Below are 22,688 nucleotides of genomic sequence, written 5' to 3'. Positions count from 1 at the left end.
GAAATACTAAGCAAAGAAAGGAGATAAATTACCCAGCAAGATAAATCGATGACTAGATATGAATCAGGACATCCTAATAGTAGCTGTCAACAAACGTATTGACGTTCATAAAATTAAATGTATCCTTGATCATGGCCATGCGGAATGAAACATCAGTGAAAACCATCTGAGAGTGTTACAAGCCGTTGAATTTGTGATACATTTACCACCAAAATCAACATACCATTTGTTTTAAATAATTTTTGAATATAAAAATAAAAATGATATACCTGGCTACAATTTTTGCTTTAACATTAGTCCAACGCGGGTCCAGCTTTTGCCCCGGGAATTTTAGGTGTTAATCCTAACTTTAGCTTAGAATAAGGCCGAGCCTTAGTAGGTATTTTGTTTTGATATCTCTCCCTATAGTTTCGTCACCAACAATTGTGAATCAACAGGCTTCTCACTTTGCAGCCATTAAATCCAAAAAAAAATTCACCGCTAAAAAATTAGAAAATGTATGTAACACAAAATACATCCATCTTTGGCCATTCCATGATGTTGAGATTATTATTTTAAAAACGAGTTGACAAATTCATGAAGCCACTTTCATTATTTTGATTGGTGGTTTTGTTTATTTCTATTGAAGGAAAAAGTATGATTTCTAAAAGGTGGTCTAGAAACAGACTGTTCGCTCTAATTTTCATAAGGATTATATCTCCTGATGAAACACACTGCTGTATAAAAAGACCTAGGGAAACGCGCATGCTATAAAAAATACAACCAAAAAAGCAACGCGTCTCTATAATAAACTTGAGACTGCACGAGGCAATTGTTCTGGCGAACGGTAAGTCGCAGCGCAATCACGCGTAGACGAGGAAGTGTCTGAGAATGGATGGAATCGATTACGGCCCATTGTGAGACCCTCGCTCCTCCGATTCGGAAGTTTCCACGGCTGAAAATTTAGAAGAGGATTATCGAGACCTGTCATCAACGCGAGAGTGAGTGTTAACGCGTTTGTCCTACATCACGCCCGAATCCAGGACACGCGAGGAATCCTCAACATTTCCGTTTCTTCACCTTGAACTTAAGAAAAGTTATGTAGAATAATTTATTTCCAGCAATAGTGTCAGAGCGATTTTTTCTACGATGTCTATTTGAGTTTGTGAGTTGAGTCTCTTGATTTCAAATATCTCATATTATCATTAAGTCATATTTTAATACCTGCAGTCACCGAGACGGTCGAACTTAGGTTTAAATGAAGGCCTAGGGTCGGCCATTTAGTTATTGATGGCTTTGGGGGGGATGATTGACGTGTATCTTATAAATGTAATAGAAAACCCTCAATAACTACACATATAAAGTTGTCATCGAAAAAACCAATAATGGATTGTTGTTTTATTTTAGGGACGAAAGAGAGAGAACACGGAAGTTTATATAATTTTTTGTGCTTAAAAAGATAAAGAGGAAAAACAAAGAAAGTAAACAAAACTGTAAGTAGTGATAAGATAATTAATTCTATCGCTACAATACGATAATACTAATTTGATTATTAGCGACACTAGCATTGCACTCCAATATTTAACAAAAATGCACGTACCCGATCTAAGCACAAGAGATTCAAATTAACTACAGTAGAAAACGAAACGTTTTCTGCTTGGTGACTCAATTGGATTATCAGGTCAATCAAGTGAGTCAATGCACGATAAGCTACGGTTTAAATACCGTACTTTGTCTTTACAAGACATTTTAATTAGGTAATTTACAAGTTCAGCGTTTTCATGAAAAGTATTTTAACACAAAACATTTATTTTGTCACCGATTCATTCTAACCTAGTCTATTGTCAAAAAGAAACCTACGATATAAAAAAAAAACTCAAATAGAATCGAAGGAAATAAATATCGCTCTAATACACCAGTCATAGTTTTTCACACAATATTATACTACTGAATGTCAGTTAAATTTGCTTCAATCATCATCACGATATTTCATGAAGTTAAGGTAGCAACGATTGAATCTTCCAGCCATAGTTAAATTAAGAAGCCATGGAAATTCAGACGTGGATGCAAAAGTAGCTTTCCATGAAATAAATATTGAATGTACATAAATGGACGGCTAGGCATAGAAACTGGAGCATTATAACCATGCAGAAACAACTTACTGAAATTATTGGAACATATTCAAAATATATCGGTTAAACCTTGAGATGCACGACTCGCAGAAAAATCATCGAGAGAAAAATTGGGAATTGGAACACAACCAGAGCGTCCGCAGGTCTAGAATGGACTTGGAATCTTTTTCCTCCTCGAAAAGCCATGGGACTCTGCAAAATAACGAAAATATCTACCTGTTAAATAGCTGAGCACCCTCAAGTTCTAAATACACCAAAGTTGCAATTATTTCGAACGATTATTAGAGTGAGCGAGATAATTATTTAAGATAAATAAATTTCAATAATTTCACCTATATACATACTATGCGAATCAAATACATGAATATTTTACGTTACAGGGAGGAAAGAGTAAAATTTGACCAGGAAAACCTGAGATAGGCCATGGAAAGCTATTCATCGAATATAGCGGATGCTCTCATATACCACATGATCTCACAAGACGAAGGGAGTCATGAGGAAGAGATGCAGTGAGAAAGTACGGCAAATCAAGTTCAATGAAGGTTGATCCCTTAGCGATCATGCACACTCAGCAGGGAGATAACGACATATTGGGTTTAACCAGTGGCTTAGTCGTTAGGGAGCTTACGCGAAACCCCTTCGCAAATAGCCCACTCTCCTCCCCCAATCTCATATCCATTGCTTCCAGCCTGTTTGCCTTATCCACGATTACATACTGCACGAGGGAGTTGATGAAAGGAAATGGGGCAATAGGGTATTTAAGCCAGCACTGAGAGGCATTGAGCAGCTTCCCACATTACCATAATAATGAGCTTGATAATTACTATCAAATAAGCATCCATAACAGCATTGATCGTGCCTTAAAAGGTTGTTTTGAACACCACTAGTAGGCCACACGGCATCGCTCGTAAGGATAGTACCCAGAAAAGTGTAACATTTGGAAATTGGATTTCATGATCATATAGGACTTAAATGTTTCCTCTTTGAGCGTGTCAAGAGGTGTGCCTACCCGGCAGGATGTCCAATCGCAGTAGTTATATGACGTGAGGTAGCAACATGTGATGAGATACGAATCAAAATACGTGTCTAATGCAACCAAAAGTAGCACAATGGGGTTTGGCAGCATGAGATGCACCTACGTACTAATATTGGTTGCAATCCTTGCAGCCGTATGGAAACGCATAGCGGACAAACAAACAGACATCCTCTTTTATATACCTACATAGATTCCTTGTAGTGGAATACATGTAATACTCGTGGAATAAACCGTAACTGGGAAGTTATTACGAAAAATATATTTTTCTCGGAAATTTTTGTAACCCTTCGAAAAAAAACTCGGTTAATTTCTCGCATGCCGTTTTTGCTTTCAAGCCATGTTACAATGGAAAATATAAAAATATAAATTTCTTCACGTGCATGGAAAATTGCAACGGGAAAAATTATTTTTCTACCATTTTCTCACTCATAAGTGACCCATTTCAGTTCCTACATTCATCCTTCAGTTGACACTTGTCTGTTTTTACTCACAGACTTGACGTGGAGGCTGAGAAAATTCACCACCAGTTGTGAGAGCACTTTCATAACGCTTACCTGAAAATAGAGAGAAATAATATTACCCTCTGATAAATACATGTACATGCAAAAAATGGTAAAGATAATTTAGGCCGATTATTCACAGTGCAAAGTAGAGGTTCAGGAAGAACTCAAATATATTTCATGACAAATTTCTTTAACATTATCTTAAACTGCAATGATTTTTCGATCAGTTGTACGATGACGCTGCTACATGGATCATTAATGTTAACGAATAATTTCACTACTATTTTTTCGTTTACTAATTATATAATTACTACTTTTTTCTAGAGTAAATTATCCACTAAAGAATGAAACAAATATGATTAAATCGGCACAATTATAAATATACTCTTCATTGAAAGCCACTAGAAGTCTGCCTACTTCATAGTCTGCCTCACGACGAATCAAATTAAAAATAAGGGCGCAACAACATACAAGTTTATTTACTGATCCATTATTATTATTTTTTCTTGAGTTAATTACGATTTAAAATTAAATAAATAAGACTGAGCCGATACCTTTTTTTAATAAATTCATTACAGGAGGCCAATAGAAGTATGCCTACTTCATGGTCTGCCTCACAACCACTGAAATTACAAAAAAGGGCGCAACCACTGCAGTACTAGTTGCCAATCGCCCTATTTTGTTACCGTCCATTCACCTTCACCCTCTTATCCTTCATCGCTAGCACCCCCCTCCACCCACCACCATCCCCCACTCCGCACAATGCCCCATAGTCATTTGGACCCTTTTGGCGAATCGTCGTTTGTCTTGGGAGCGGCGCGGCATTGTTTCGACAACAATGGCGGGTTTCTGGGAAGGAGGTGATGAGGTGGAAAAAGGAAGGACAGAAGGTAGTCAAGTTTAAAGGTCGCTCCCGTGTGGACGAAGCCCAGCCGGGAGAGAGGCGCAATAAAAATGAGAAACAGACAGGGTTCTTCCCCGGGAAAGTAAAAGATCATAAACTTGGCAGCGTGAACTATTGTTTGTGTCTCACATTTCTCAAGAAGGCTTTCACCCATCTAGTAGAAGCCTTGGAGAATAAAATTGAAGATACTTGATAACCGTACTCTTAAGCAGACTCCGTCTGCACTCTTTCGAAAAATACTCTATGCATAAAATCAGTTACACTATGTGGAATGCAGAATACGTATTGAGAACCAACACACTTAAGGGACAATTAACAGCATTAGTTCCAGTCAACTGTGAGGTACATTCATTCACTGAACGTATTCTGACCTAAGAAATACTATTTTGCAAGATTATCGTTTTCCTAGATAATTGTATGAATTAGCCTCCGTTTTAATTTTATCATGACCATTACGTCAAGATGTAACTTGAAATAGTTTCGCTCCAGAATGACATTTACATTCCAGTTGCAGTGTCTACAATGCATTTTCGACACGTATAAAAGGATCGCCAAAATATTAATAAGCGTTTAGTCTACGTAAAAATAACCATTGCTACTGTAGTCTCAAATACCTGACCTTTGAATCCCTTCCGTCAAGTTTTGGATGTATCTGCGCAAGTCAATGAGTCAAAACTCCAATGACGTCATTAACTTGTGAAAAATGAAGGTTAGCATTCGCATTTTGAAGTTGTAAAGAAATATTTGAATAAGGGAGAAATAATGTTTTTCGTCCTTACTCATCCTATAGTCCCTCTTGCGAATAATTCTAATGATTTGTGATTTCGGGTCTGATAAACGACATGAAAATGATGAAAGTATATCGATAAAAGTCCAATTTGTTTCAATCGGTCTAATACAATGACGAGGTGATACAATTAGCAAGCCATTTTTGCACTGAAAAATCCAGCTCTCGGCCCAAAAAATTAGGTTTTTACATCCAATTTGGAGCGCCCGATCGTAAGGCAGGTATTTAAGTTTGACACAGAAATATACAATTAAGCTATGACTCTACATCTTTTTTGGTAAACCAAAGGAACACTGGACGATTCAGGCGATCACATTTACGCATCCTAACTAGCAGCGTTATAACTCAAAATAAAATACATACCTTGAATAAACAAAAGAGTTCTACTTCATTTAAAATTGAATAATGAAATAACATGATTAGTTTTAAGCACCAATAATGAGGTAATATGTGTATTTTTTCATATCCAAGTTAGATAAATTAATAGCAAAATCAATGTTTTTTAACATTTAGTTTTTGTGCTAAATAGACTGAAAGATATTTTCCACATCATCTTACCGGCATTTTCACCGTAAAATTCGGAAAAGCAATAACAACACAGCCGCTTTAATTAAATATGAAAGCCAATTTGAAATTTGTGTACCTATCAGAAAAATAAATTTAGCACAGAGGTACTACGTATCTAAACGAAAATTAAACTTCGTAAATGTTATTTAAAATTGCGACTTGATCGGTATGATATTATTTTCCCCAGACTCAACGCAATTTATCAACGATGAATAGAAGGGAAAGACCACTAATCAAAGAAGGTTTTCCAAATATTGTGAATAAAATATGTTCCACTGCCACCAGGACTAACGAGAAAACATTTGGACATCCAATTTCAAAACTGATGACCCAGAAGCAGCGAGTAAAAAATTAATCAACGGTGACAACTCTAGCACAGAAAAAAATTCCCTTGTAAGAGGAAATTTGAAACAATATATTTTAAAAATCAATAAATGCGTTCTACCCAATGAATTTTCATCAATAATTCTGAAAGAATACATAAAACTTTGTACGCATATGAATTTCATGTTTCACATTTATGACTTCAAACCCTAAGGATCTTTAGTGAATGCCAAAAGTAAACTTCAGCGTTTTGAAAATTAACGTAGCGTAAAACAAGATCCAGCATCAGAGAAGAGTGATTTACCTCTCGTTACCATTTAAATCTTTACAATGGCATTGGCAGTCAGGATAGCAATGACATTAGACGATAAAATTATCATTCCACTTATACCTAAGAACAACTAAGCTATCAGCATAGATTAGAATTTCCTGGGTAGTAAGGAACATTTTAGAACACCGGTAGATCAGATCCTATAAATGAAATTAGAGTGATAGATTGTAGAACAGACAGAGTCAGAGTTTATTTTTTCCACGATCAATAAGAGACTATAAGATCAATAATAGAACTCACACATGGATTAGATGACCTGTAATGTAGCTTACTAACCTGTATGTATATAGGGAAATAATTTAAATAATTTGAAAAAACGAGGGCCTAGATAAGTCAATAAATCAAGCAATTGGAATCTATTTTAGGAAACAAAATTAGCCAAGCACCTTGATTGGTTCACGAAAACATGCAATAAGACTGAGATTTTGTGTCGTGAAAAAATTATTCACAAGCGAAGGATCTCATATTTCTTGAAGTCAGATTGAAGCAACAATAGGGGTTCTCGATCGATACGGACAAGATGTAGGCCTAAAGTTACGATCAAAAGAGTCGAGAGGAAACCTCGGTGGAAGAAAAAAACGAGAACGGAGGCACAGAAATCTTGTGCTACCTACTGGCGGCAGCTTCTACGCTGGACATAAGGTGGCACCTCAGGGCGCCAAAATAGGGAGACATTGTCTGTGAGGAAGCTCGCAAGAAAATAAGGCGGAAGATGTCTTTTTTTCATCTGCCCATTATGTGAGTCACTCTTGGGATTTGGGAGTGGGGCGGGTAAAGGGTGAAACGTCCCGGCCGGGAGGAGAGGTTGGCCGAAGGGAATGCTTGAGGCGAGAATGATGAACGAACAAGAGACAAGGGGGAGAATGAACTGACTTACTCTAGGCGAGGGCGAACTAATACCCTGCTCGAGAACAGATTAAAGGAAAATGGCGAGAGTGGAATGGGATCGACGAAAAAAAATTCGCCAGCGTCCCTTCCTGAATCTCGAGAATGAAAATTAATTAGAGGTCGACGAGAAGAAATGGGTAATGGCTCGACGTAATCACGGGTGAGGACATGAAAAAACAAGTTCGTGAGGATAACTTCTTTTCGATGGCTTGGCAGAGAGTGACTAGATATTGACCGAGAAAACTAAGTAATGGTACCTCGCGGTTGCTCACCCTGGTTTTTTGAGAGAATAAGTGTAATCATTCTGTAAGCTTTCGCGGTGTGTAAAGATTCACCGGAGACGTTTATGGTATATGCACCGCGCATTTGGCCAATACTAATAAGTAAGTGGTTTAACCTTTAAATTCACATTCATAGATCAGAGATTTTGATATAATATTTTAATGTGAAAAAACATTAAATTATTACCCAAATTAGCTAATGAAGACACTTCAAGTTACAAAGATAGAGGCAATTAACATTCTTATTGCACAAGGTAAAAATATTTATGATAATAGGATTAGTACATTGATGAGATCAATAAGTTTCCAAAAAAGGAAATAGGTCAAATGTTCCGCATGTAAATTACAACTTTCCATACTTCCTGATGAATTCATAATCAGACAGTAGGCACAGTAAAATATCTAGCAGCGAATAATGAGGCAGATGTAGGCAAAAAAACATCTGGAAATATTTCCTTAGATTCAAGACACAGGCATTGAATGTGATAAAGGGCGAGCAAACAATGGTATACTTAGCTGGGGACTAAAATGAAAGAACCCATCACTCTGATCTTCCGTGACCTGAAGAAGCCAGCTGCAATTCCGGCGAAACTGTTGTCTACAAAAATGGAGAGTTGCGTAAAATATCCCGTAAATTTATCCACTGAATAGTGTTAGTGTTTTAATTACAGTCTACAATCTCTACCTGAAAGTTGCAAGATTGCGTTCATCACATGTTCATTCATCTCGCGGGGCTCCTGGGCACACTAACAATGAATAACCGAGTGCATAGGTTTTATTTAAGGGTACTTCTTACTCCTCCATGAAGAATTCACCACGATGTAGTGGCTACCAGCACACTTTATCATTTAAAAAAACTTAAAAAAACGCGATTTGAATGCATCAATATAAATCTGAAACAAATTCCCTTTTTTAAGTAAAAGTTTCCCGGACTCAAAACCAAAGAGTACTTACTTCACATGCAGAACCCATGAAAATTTTACACCGAGAAAAATAATGCTGAATAATACTTCCTCATCGGTTACAAACAATAAACAACAACTCTTATCTTATGAATAATAACACCAACACACAATATTCACACGAGCAACAGACGTTATAGATAATAAAATATTAGGTAAGTTTTTAAATTGAATATAACTTTGAAAATTGCCTTACTTCATGGCTCCATAGTTGTATAACCTACCGTATTTTGTATAATAATTAGGAATAAAATTTTAAAATAAACTCTCTGACGATGCAGAGAGAACCAATGGCCCTTTACTGCGCGTGTTTTTGCAGGTGAATTCATTTTCATAGGACCAAAGATTCTGCTTGTTGTAATGTCAAAAAACTTTGGTGTATTACAAAATAGCTAATTAATACCTGGCTGGTGATATAAATTGACGTTCTTAATACGCAAGCATGCATTCATATTCATATCAGGACTCCTTTCTTTAAAACCTACAATTTATGGAGACTAAAATTAAATAAAATATGATTCACATAAATAGAAAAACCTAACAGATCTCTAGGCTCAGGTCCTCTCAAAATCAAAGTCAAATAATAGTTCCCGAACGAGTAAGTACGCTTCATAAATCAAGGCAATTTTTAATATATTTTTTATTGACACTGATCGCAATTTACCAATTTGCATTCAAGAATGTGAACTCACAAAAACGATCCTCCTCTCTTTTGATTATTTTTTAATTAACCTTCATGACACACCCACACAATAGCACCTCCATAAATCTTCTGTTCCTTTCATTAAAATTTCACCTTGTGTTAGTCAGGCACAATTTTTTAACACTTTATTCCCTTATGCATCTTTCTGAAATAAGCATCGTCAGCTACGCAATTTCTATTCGCCGATCATCAACATTCCAGACTCCGCTCGAGATTTGAATCCATTCTTAAAATTTTCACATCTCAGCAGAAAAGACAAGCAGCTGGGTAAGTCATAAATACGCGGAGGAGTTCCAACTTGGCTACGTTCCCACTCTCGTCATTCTGCACCATCTATCACCACACGCTTTTATCTCAGAGAGACGATAATGCTGACAAATACCTTCTCTCAAGATAACTTGGCTTTTCCTTTCCTGAACTTCCCAATGTTAGCAAACACATACTGTAGACCCCTTTCTAATGAAGCAGACTCAAAGGAGCGCGGCAAACGAACCGTTTGCGATGTGTATTTTATGAAGAATGGAGAATATAAGATAAGCAGTGCGAAAGACGATTCTGAAAGTGGTAAGTTCGGTAGATAAATACGGGAGGGAAATACAAGAGAGGGAGCGCAAAAGAAGTGAGGACACACGGAACTCTCTAACGACAAATATAAAGTTTGAGGATGTAGCGATAAAATGATTTGGATGAAAAGTTAGACGGTCACAGCGAGCAGTTTGAGTGATTGATGTGGGTAAGTTCATAAAATATTTCACAAGAGCAATTCACAGGAGTCATCGTAAGTACAGGAGTCAGTTATATAAAAAAATAGATTTAAGTGTTCCTTATCAAATGAAATGTTGATATGGAAAGGTACAAAGTCACTAAAAGTGAATAAAGGAGTAAAGTGAGTAAAGGAGACGAAAAAAAGAGGTTTGCCAACATTGTGAAGCTTATATTAATGTACGAACTTCATCGGTCATAACAGCTGATATCTTTTACCAATTGACTTTCTACCTTGCCCATGCGATTATCATATACCATGTATATGCATGTACCACCTTATCCATGAAAAATCGAAATTTCGATTTTTTTCTGACTGCTTTAAATATAGAACTCGGGCAACCCTTAGAAATAAGGAGTAGTTACGATACTTTTACTTGAGAAATTTTACTAAACTGAGAGTGAAATGCATTTTATACCGATTGACTATCAAGCGATGTCAAAACTAATTCGGAGATGTTAAACCACAGAAAAACATCTTGGGGATGAGCTTTAATTCAATAATTGAATAATTACAAAGCCTTACTGATCAATTCCTCGAGCGTAAAACTAGTAAGTACATGTTCCTCAGTAGTCTTACATTCCCTCACTCAAAATAAACATCACATTTATCCGATTGCTAAAATGGACAATAATAATACACTATATAGGCTCTTTACGTTTTGGCAACGTTGCATTGATAGCTAAAATATTAAATGCATGACTTGGCAAACATGATTTACCAAACACTTTTGTTTGCTACACTAATGAGCGTATATATAACATTTGAGAGTTGAATTTTGCAGAATGATTAAGGCTAGTCATAATCTTTACAAGCATTGCAAATAATATCCCATAGACTTCAAACTGAATTAAGACGTTAAGGCAGGAAAATAAGTTCTCCAAAATCACACTCTTAATATAGCCAACACCTTGAAATACAGTGATTATTATATGTCACGGACCATATCGAAGAAAAATGTTCATATGTAGTTCTAACGCCGTACTGCCTTTGGTCTACCGGAGTGATGAAACATAATACTTTCCACAGTTTAAATATAATAATATGATTATTTTAGTAGAACGAATTTTATACTCAATGTATATGTCTGCGATAGATATTATACATTAGGTGTAAAAGCAGGGTGTTAAATTTTTTTCATGATATTTATTTTCTATACAGATTCTCCATCAAAAAGCATAGTTTCGGAAAAAACGACTCTCACGATACATTTCAAAATCATTCATGTGTTCTTTTACTCTCCTCCCATCTAAACCATGAATCAACCTCAAAACTCTCACAAGCTCTACCTCATTGCAAAGTGTAAAATATTAATTTTTTATCATGTATATTCTATGCAAAAGACAGTCCACGGAGAAAGCAAAATTTTGATTTGATCAATGAATATTAGGGCCAAAAAAATACTCACGCGTTGTCATTTCTCTTTTGTTTACCCGACCGCACACGCGAAGGGATATATTTGTATTATTTTCGTTTTTAAGCCCTTTCCCTTTCCCTCCGCGCTGTGGCGCTACTTTGGGTCCCGTTTCCCAGCGTCCCATTCACGTGCAAAGCTGCTCTCTCCCTTATTATTTTCGCCGGGGATATTCAGGAAATTAAGCTCGGCAAATGTAGGAATCCGAGCGCTCGCTCATTATAAATCCAGGGAAATGTGCACGCATCACTACCAACACTCTCTTCCCGTGGAGAATGTCACCCGCATTCAGACGAGGAATTTTGATTTTTTTTAAATTTTCATTCATTTTCATTTTCGGTTCGGTAGGGCCCGTGGTAATCATATCTTTGCACCAGGCAGCGCGAGCGACACATCTGGGATGACGTTGGAATACGACGAGATGGATGAATTCGCACCGCGCATGGCCTCGTTCGCTTTTCCGATTCATCTGTCCCGAGCTCTCCCCGCTTGTATGTGCGCCGAGTGACTTTAATATCATGAACGAGACACATAATTATCCACATAGCAATTAGGTGGTGCTCGTCGCGGGAAATGCACGAATTTGAGCGGATAGATGTGATTGTGGCGCTGCTCTCTGGCACTCCGCATCTAAGAGGCGACGTAATTTAGTGTTTAAAACAATGATGCGATGACAGCTTCCATCCTCCAGGTATGTCACAATATTGATGGCGCAATTTAAATAGCCTTTGTCTAAACTAAAACGAATACCCGATTGCAAGAATTTTATGCTCATAAAGTCATCCTTATATATGTATATTTGTAATTTAAATAAATAGTTGTAACCCCTCTCAAGCAACTCTTGTCTTCCGGGTTTTCTCCTATACATTTTAAATTTTTTATATACACTCGCCTATATTGGGTGACTAAAAATATTTCCAAGCAATGCAATGCAACGCTTTGAATCTTCTTCCTACACCCTTACCTGCAATAGTGATACCGTGACCTCGAGCCTTGCTTCATTCTTCTTACACACCCTTTTATTTATTCGAGGAAAATATTTCTTTTTAATAAAATTTTAAAAATTGTCAACGAATACTTTCTGACACATTTCTATATGCGACGGTTAACTTTCGAACTCAAATCAAAGATATAATATGGGGCTAATTATAAAAGAAATCCTGAAGAGCTAACGTTTTCCAACGGCAATCAACTCTATAAAATGTGCGAAAAACCCACGTGCGTGCATACGTGCAATAGTACGCATATAAGAGGCAGCATTCCAACTGATCGAGTTTAATAAAAATTCTCAAGACTTCTTTCCTCTCCACATGGAATTTTAAAACTAATTCCAAACAATAGACTGTTAATGATATCATATTATTATAATATACATATATTTTTTATAAATATTTATATTAATAAGCTAATGGATAGTTATATTTTCTATTTATTAAGAGGAAAAAGTGATCAAGCAATTTACAGATTGCTTACCCGAGCCCGCAAATTTTCTGGTAAGATAGCACTTAATAGAAGTAATAGCTGTGATTGGAATACAGTTCGACTTGAAAAAGTGTAAATCGCAGCTTCAGCCAAATCTTTCAAAAGCAGTTGCTACAGAATACAATTGATGAATTGCCGTCCAAATGATTTGCTGATGATTACATATAAGACAGGAGATTAAAACGCTTATGACGGAATTGCTACTATTCCCTGTTCACCAAAACGAGCATGATTGCGCCCTAGAAGGACTCCCTTTTCAGAAATCTAATAAACGTATCATGTATCCACTCTCATCTCCCTACGTTCCTCATCAATCCCTGCTTTGGATATTGCTTAATTTCATTTTCCCTTATTAATATATAGGGTCTATTGTCTCTTTTTAGTCCGTCTGAAACAGCCACCGTCTTCCAGTGTGCTCCCAGGCTAAAATTGCTTCCAAACTATTCGTTAGAGGCATTTTCAATGGCCTCATCTTTTGTCTATATAAAACTACTCACTATTCCAAGACGTTTTTCAAAGTCCTCTTTTTTCTGACTTTCACACCATCGGGTGCTCATATTTCATTTCCAAACACTAACAATTTCTAGATATTCTACTTTTTTTGTAGCCCCATACACCGCCATACCCTCTCACGACATGCTATTTCTTGGACTGACTTTGGAAAGAACGCAGATGATGATACGGCCTCCGTGAAATGCTAGCACAACGCATTTCCTTTACATTTGATCCAACTCTATTCTTTCTGTCTCCCAATATCAATTAGATATGAAATAAATACTTCCTTCATTATTTCAATGTGGCCAGTTAGTTCCCTGAATTTTCAATACAGATTCAGCAGTATATATTTTTAATCTAATTCTGAAAGTACTTTTAAGCATATAAAGGCAGCTTAGAAATCAGTCTGAATCATTAAGGCAAACAGTTTCTACAAATGATTCCAGTGGTTAATCAAAAGAAATCAACTCAGTGAATCAATTTCTCAAGCTATTTTAGGGGTCGAATTTTACTGCCAAAGCAATAGATAATTATGCTGCAGCCGCACTTTAAGACAGTGATTGAGACACAGTGAAGAAGTACGTCGCAGACACTTTATACAATTGCGAAGCGAGCTTGATATCCAACTACTATATCAGTCAATTTCCACGGGTAAAATCGACTGGGGAAAAAAAGAGAGATTTTTGTAGCAAAATATCGATTATAATATCCCGCAATTCAAACAGAATCCTACAGCTCTGCATCACTGAGTAGCAAACAAAAATTAACACAAATATGAGTAGTAATGAGTTCATTCAGCCAATTGGAGCTATGAAGTTGCAAGGCAATAAATACTATTCAACAAGATTACAGTACTTAATATCAATTCAAATCATCCTAGTCATCACTCTGCTTTTGAACACTCATTTTAAAAGTTAACTTTTAACGAAACACTCGTAGTTTTGATTATTACACAGGTCAACAGTGGTTTTGGTGCCGGAGCTTTTAAAGCTGATTCCAAGTATGATTGGGGTGCTGAATCCAAATATGATATTAGTTTTTTCCTATCAGCTCTAGTTTTCAAGATACAGATATGTTGTTACTTACGTAAAAAATTTTTCAATATGATGATATTACATAAATGATAAAACCCACAAAATATAAAGACTTGATTTATTTATAGGAATGTTAAAGCACCTACAATTACAATAGTTTTACAATACAATTGAATACAAATAGTAACATTTTTCACTGAAATAAAACAATTTAAAGAAAAAAAAGACGTAAAAACGTCACTCAACACTACGGAAGCTCCTTTTCGCGATTTTCTTGCGTGCACTTTGTTAAAACAGTCTCGTTTTAAGCACCAGCAGTAATCTGCCATCATATATTTATCCCATCTTCCTTGGTAGCGATCTTACATTGTTTTGATTTCCTGGTGAAATCATTCGCCTTGTTTTTCACTTGTGTCGCCTAAATTTTCAGGAAAACAGTCTAAGTGACTGTGTATAGTAAACTTTTATGCAAATATTACATCCAAGTGGTTTAAAGTTAGTGAACATATTGTTTACCAGCTCAAGATAATTCCTCTCGCTTGTGATTTCCCAGAAAAAAAATTATTACCTCAACAAATGAAAGCCAACTGTTTTTTTTTAATCTCATTCAATGGCTTGACAAAAGCAGTTTTGTGGCCCATCTGTGTCTGATTTGTGGCCCATAAAAACTACCAGCTTTAAGTTTTTCTATACTTACTTATCTGCGGCATTTTTATTCTTATGTAGCCGAAGCATGGTCCATCCTTGTCAAGAACCTTTACAAATTGCTTCATTAAGCCTAGTTTAACATGAAGGGGCGGTAAGGTGATTTTCTCCCGTTCACCAAAGACTTAGCAATAATGTTTTTACCCAATAATTAAGTTTTCTCCTTTTGACCACTCCTTAATCCAGTGGTTTGTCTGTCCCTGCTAGCACAGAGGCACCAGAAACAAGGATATTTTGTGTTGCTAAATTGCTGCCCAAGAAGAAAGTTCACCAATTTTAAATCTACACAAATCACCTAGCGATGTCCCTAGTATTTTATCTTCTGTAAGGCCAATACTATTGTATCATATTCTTCTTTCATTTCAGTTGAATGAGCGATTGGTATTGAGCCAAACTTGTTAACATTGTGAAGAACACATTTTAAACTACGCTTGGAGCTATCAATGAACAAACGCCAATCACTAGCTTCGTATTGCGGTAGTCCCATTCCTTTCAGAAGACCTCTAACGTCTAAACAAAATGTAAGACTGTCTTCTTGAGTAAAGAGGGGTAGCAGATCCTTTTCAATTGTGGGATAAAAATTAATTTTTTGTACCTTGTTCCATTAGATTCTTTTCATGCATCCTTGAAGCTAGTATTTCACATGCTTCCTTCGGTAAGTTCAATTCTCTAACAAGTTTGCTTAGTTCATCTTGATTGATGTTGAGGATTTGTTGATACTGCCTCGTAGTCACTGTCACTATCGTCAATAGAATCAGGCTAATATTTATCCTCACATACATCTCGTAATGTCTGAAATATTAGGATCGGGATTTCTTCTGAATGGGGTACCGGGTGTCTAGCTCAAGGCAAATCTGGATATTTCCATTTGCGGCAATTGTTTCGATTAATTCCCGAAACATTTACCATGCAAAAATAACAGTCATCAATATGGTTTGTAGGTTCTCTCTAAACCATTGTCACACCAAGCTTTAAACTTTTCGTTTTTCCCGTAGTTCAATACCGCTGATGTTCTGTACATGTTTTACACACAACATGCGGTGCCTACTTTTTACCTTGGTCACCAAGCTGAACACCAAAATATCCTAGGCATGCACGTTTCACAAAGTCGGTAATGTTTTTCCTATTTTCTTTTAAAGTATATTCCCCACAAATGTAAAAAAACACATCACAATGATTTACACAGCTTCTTCTAATTGAGCTCACTTTTAGAGGCTACTTTACAAAAACTTTGAGAATTTGACCATTTGTTTTCGGAAATCCCCTTACTGCTTACTTACTCCCGCCTCTCCATTTTCAAAGACACACTCTCTCTTTACCCTATCCCCCCTTTTTTACTCTTCTCCACTTCTCTGTGATTCTTCCCACGTGTCGTTATTCTACAGTTATGACTAAGGTCCTTTTCCACCGTGGGTTTCCCACATCCCTTAGTTGTATCTTTTCCCACTGCCTCAGCTCTGTGCGCCTGTCTCCCCCTTCTTCAAACACGCCAAATCCTCCCCAACCCCTTTCTCAAAGGTATAAAGGTGATTTTCAAAGTAAATACAGCAGAGTGATTATGAATTAGTTTATTTATAGATTGATTTAAATTTTTAGATTTTAGATTTTTAGATTTAGATTTTCTGAAATATATAAAAAATTTGAAAGAATATAATCATAAAATGCACCGTATCTAAAAAAGTAGAGCTGTTACATAAAAACGGATATCATATTTGGATTCAGCACCACTAATATTGTTAATATCAGCTCAAAAACTCCCGGCACCAAAAAAAAAGTTTTTTTTTGTTGGCCTGTGTTATCAATGCACTTGATTACAAAAATCATAACAACTGTCTTCAATGATTTTAATTCAAACTATCGTAAAATATATATTTATATTTTCCTGTACCGTAGAAAAAATCGTACACCGATGACAACATGTTAACGCATGCCGTTTTCTTTCTAGTTTTCAACTGATTTCAATCTATATCAACAAAACAATTTGTAATCACTGAAGCAATATGATATCAATAATATGGCCTTTTTTAGTATAAGTACCACGCAATTATATTCATATATTTAACAACTGCTTTTCTATGAGCACTGGTTTTATTTGCTCACAATGAATCTGAATATTATAATCAGCAGATATGATGTGGATGATTTAAGATCAAATTCTCACATTTCATTTTCCATAGTACCTATGTAACATAAGCTTTATTCAACACGAAGCATCACATTGAATACTATTCTTCAAATTATCCAAATATTCAACACTGATTAATATTAAAACCTGCCCTCAAAATTATGATGAATTGAATAAACATGGTAGGCATTCACCTTATCAGGCAAATCGGAGCGAGAGTACGCTAAAATTCTGGCGTAAATAATCATAACACCACGGTTAAACGAAGAAAACACAACGAATTTCAAGCTTCATTCCATGTGAAAACCAAGGGAACCCACGAAATAATGATGCCTACGCGTCCTTTCACAAATATTTCTACCAACTTGTCATATTTCTCTCGACCAATTACGCGCTCTTAAAATTTTCCATAAAACAGCTTCGTTTGTCCCTTTGACCACCACCACCACCACCAGAAAAAAATCCGCGTCACCTTTTTTACAGAGCCCAGAAATATTTAATTCGTGCTGCGTTTTAATTGGGACGAAAACGGAAAGAGGAAAGCCATGGCGAAAAAATTTAAACCGTTTCTTTTTAATAACAGAGCAATAATTTTAAAAAGAGAAGGAAAGGGAGAGTGTCAAAAAAAATTAACGTTCAGGTGAAGAGGAAGACGAGATTGGAGATGGATGAAAATTCGCGGTAATAAAGAGGCAAATCAAGGCCGTTGCCGTAGCCACCGAGATGTACAGCCCGCAACCCTACTTTCCCCAATTTTATACAGATGGCGTATATGAAGCGCGGGAATTGAAATTCTATTGGTATTCTTATGGAATACTTCAATAAAGTTTATTTCTGATATCTTGTCGTATGCCTGATTTTATTAGAAAAGTCAAATTCATTTACAATTGTCATTAACTTGTGAAAGCATAATTGTTATTTAAGATGTAATCATTAGCTGTTATGGTCATTATCGTCATTAGACGACAATCGTATGTCTTGTTTAACGCAGCTCCCCATTTTTCTCTCTTATCCGCTTGCTTTTTCGTAGTGATTTATTTCTTCTCTTTACATCCTTTTTAATCTGTCCTATGTAACTAATTTGGGGCCATCTCTTAACGTTCTTCCCTTCCACCCGGCCTTTTGCAATTGTACAGCCTGTGTGTAAATCTCGGAAGTTACGCCGCGCCGCCGTAACGGGCGGAGGTTCTCGTTGACCACCCCTCAATCCCAAATGTATCTCGTCCAGAAGTGAGCGTACCCCATCTTGCGAAAAACATTTCTGATAACGGCCTTGAAATAAATGTCTAGGACAGATTAGTGTTAGTAGGTTAAATGCACTGAAATTATGGATGATTTTTACCTCTCATTTCAAGGGCGAACATCCCTTAATTTAGCAAGAAACCAGGCAGCATCGAAATCGATAAAGATTGAGAAGGTAAGGAGGAATGGAAAGCAGGGCATGAACACAAGGCCTGAATCGTTGGGTATGCCCACTTACTTAAAGTATCCTTTAAAAATTTGTAAAAAAGATAGGCATAATTGAGTAACGGTATATAAATGAGAAGGCGGCGAAAAATACGACAAGAAGAGGAGAGACAAAATTGGAGAAAGAAATTTAATAGGAATAACCAACTGAGATAAAGATACAAATACGCAAGAGAGAAGAGAAGAAAATGCACTAGAATGATGGGTAAATAAAGTTTTTAAAGAAAAATAACCCAATAAAAAAGGCAAGGGAAAAGGGGGGCCTCTTTAATGAGAGATAAGAAGGGACAAGTAGAGAAAAATGAATTGTTATAAAGGCACGCATACCAGAGAGCAAGAGGATGTGCAGCTTAAACATTTCCAAAGAGACCAATAGCTCAAATATACACCATGAAAGAGAGAAAGCATTGAAAAGATAGCAAATCGAATAAAAAAGTGAGGAGGGAGATTTAGATAGCGTATAACGCATTTCAATGAACAAGTGGCATTAAGATGTAAATAGTTTCAAGAGAGGATAAGAAGAGCACCTCAATGAAGGAAATTTCAACTTATTTTAAGAACAATAATGTAGCAAAAGCAATAGTATTTACGAGAGGAGTGAGACAGAAGAAACGAAACAGTAATGGGTGCAATAAAATAAAATATAACTTGGCCATTCAAAAAAAAGCAATAATTTTATCAGAATAATAAAGAGAGGAAGTGCCGATAAAATATCAGATAGGAGGAAAGCGAAAAACGAAGAGCATAAACTGAATTCGAATGAAGAAATTGTGCTAACAGACGAATAGCAATGAGAGAGGATATAAAAGTATTGAAATGATTGATACTTTCAACTTTTTAATACAGCAATAATACAAAAAAGTGAGTGGAGAATGAACCATAACAATTCAGAGGGAAAATAGGAGGGAGAAAAATAACAGAATATGAATATGAAAGTTACGAATTCCTGCGTGAAGGCAGGAATGCACATGAAGAAAATAAAACCTATCCCTGTAAAAAAAAGAACAGTAATAATTTCAGAAAATATGAGTGAAGGAAAGCGAACATGAGAGGCAAAGTGTCGAAAAACTAAATAGATAGGAGAATAAAAATAGAGGAAAATGCGAGAAATGTGGAGTATAAACGGAGTCGGAATGAATTACTGGGATTAAAGAATAATATAAAGGAGCAGACATTACGGATTTGAATAAATAAACGAGTAAGTTAGGAAAAAGATAGGTATTTTATATTGGAAATTATATTAATTTTATTTTATTATTACATTAAATTACATTATCTGTGTTTTATATTTATTTTTTCCAACTTAAAATAGAATTCTACAAGTGCAAGGGCTCAACGAGTCATTGAATGAAGAAACGATGAGATATTTGAAAGATGAGATACGCAAAAATTATTTAAACGGAAGAAGGGTGATGGAGTAAACAAAAATAAGAAAATGAAAGAGAGAGAAAGAGTTTAAAAGATAAGAGATAGGAGACGCAGGAGAATATGAGAAGCAAAGCGTTGAAAAAATGAAAATATAAGCTAATAGAAGAGGAGAAAAAGCGAGGGATGTGGAGCATAGACGGGACTGGAATGAACAACTCAGATTAAAGAATAATGTAAAGAAAAGAAAAGTAGGAATTACGAGTTTGAATAAAGAAACAAATATTTTTTTCGTGTATAACTTTGCTTTCCACATCTACAAGTCATATATAGCAAAGTTGTAATTTTTCAAGCTTAAAATGTAATTCTACAATGTTGAGTCCTCAACAATTCAGTGCATAAAGAAACGAATAGCTACATGAAAGAAGATTTACACAAAAGAATTCAAGGAGGATGGCAAGTGAAAAAAATATAAAGAGTTTTCGAAACTGTCGTAAAAGTAAATACGGAGAATGGAATACAAGAAAAAGAGAAGAATAAGGAGCATAGGCGGAATAGGAATGAACGACTGAGATTCAAGAATAATATAAAGAGAGGAGTGGAAATTACGGACTTTAATACAGAGGCAAATAGGTATGTGAAAGAATATTTGCACAAAAATAATTTATAGATGAGAAGGGGGAAAGAAAAAAACAAAGAAATGACGAGTTTTCTAAAATAAAACATAAAGTATCCATTTAAAAAAAGAGCAATAATTAAATCAAAAACTGAAAGAGAGGAAGTGTCGAAAAAATAACAGATAGGAGACGCAGGAGAGAGGAGGGAACAGCGTGAGAGATGGATGGAGAGCATAAACTGAATTGGAATGAACGGACGAATGCTAACGAGAGAGGAAGTGAGGCGTAAAAGGGAGAAGGAAACGAAGCAGATGGGAAATGGTAAAGAGAGAGGAGAGAGATGGGAGGGCGAAGGGAGGGAGATGCGTGCATGTATGCATGGGGAGTGGGAGGGGGAGAGGGGAGGTGGGCGGGAGGGGGAGGCTATTTGCGTAGCGGATGGCGCGTTAGGGGAAACAGGAAAAGGAGGAGTGTACCCAGAGAGTGACACAAAGAAGCAGCACTGCCTTAATGTACGGCAGCCAACAAGGTCCCTTCCCTCCCCTATTCCGCCGAGAAGGGGTGAGTCTAATTCATCCCGTAACGCCCCTTTACTCCCCATAAGAACCCCTTTCACTCAGAGCCCTTACTCTTTACCCTTAACTCATCGCACTCATCTTTCTCACTCTCTTTACCTCTCTCCTCCACTCTTTAACTTATCACTCACCTCCCCTACCCCTTAACGAGCCGCCCTTTTTTTTATTATTTATTCATTTCCTCGTAATTAAAAAAATACACAACTTGTCCCCTTGCTCGCGCACATATCTTCAAACACGTGGCATTGTGTTTAATCATCGCCTTTTAGCGTTCGTTCTTTTTTTAACTTGGTTCTCGATAATAAAAATATATAAATCTTGGTGGATGAGCAAAGCAGGATTTAAGATCTATTTGCTGGAAATCGGTGTTTGCGAAAGAATAGAGAGAGATCATGGGGGCTGATGCAAAAATAAATGAGTGATTGTGCCACTAATTTTTTAAATGCAAAAAGATCAATAAAGACTTTCGGTAAACTGCTGGTTGATATATAGTAATCACCATGGCCAAACAATTCCGCTTCACATTGAATTTCCCTATTCGACATTTCGCCAATTACTCTTCCTTCTATCAAGGATCCCTGTTCCCTTACTTCTCCATCCCATCCACCAAACATACTTCCTTGTAAGACTGTATTAAGTATCTCCTCTGCCCTAATGACACGATCTATCCACACCTTTCTCTTCGTTTCCTTTTGCAGTTTCCTCTCCACCCCCTTTCTTGACTATTACTTCCTCGTACTTGAATTTCCATCTTCTGCAGCATATCAATATCTCAAAAGTCTCAATCCCGTGAAGATGATAGAAAATCGGACAAAATAACGATGTAACCACGTGTAAGAAAATACGTAAACTAGTTCTAAAGATAAATAGTAAAAGATTTTGCGTAGAAATATGACATATTTGGAAGGAATTTGAGTCATTTTGTCAGGACAGTGTGTTCATAAGATATAATTACAACCTTACGGTTAACTTATGCTTCATACTCCGCCTATCATAATCCTCCTTCACCAGTGTCCACATTTACGTTATTTTAAGCGCTAGGTGTTATCCATGTCAGGCGATAAAAGATAATTTATTACATTCCTCCCATAGCCGGTTTCTTACTTTGCAATGTACTATTAGTACCAAATGACGCATTTACCAAAACATCCATAGGCCATAACCCCTGACCTGAATTATGGCCATTTCCTACGAATAGAGGTAGTGGCCGTATAATGCATGATGAAAGTTTACACTAACTTCTAAACCT

Source organism: Ischnura elegans, chromosome 2, assembly GCF_921293095.1.
Source record: "Ischnura elegans chromosome 2, ioIscEleg1.1, whole genome shotgun sequence".
Taxonomy (NCBI): Eukaryota; Metazoa; Arthropoda; class Insecta; order Odonata; family Coenagrionidae; genus Ischnura; species Ischnura elegans.
This window is presented reverse-complemented; position numbering follows the sequence as displayed.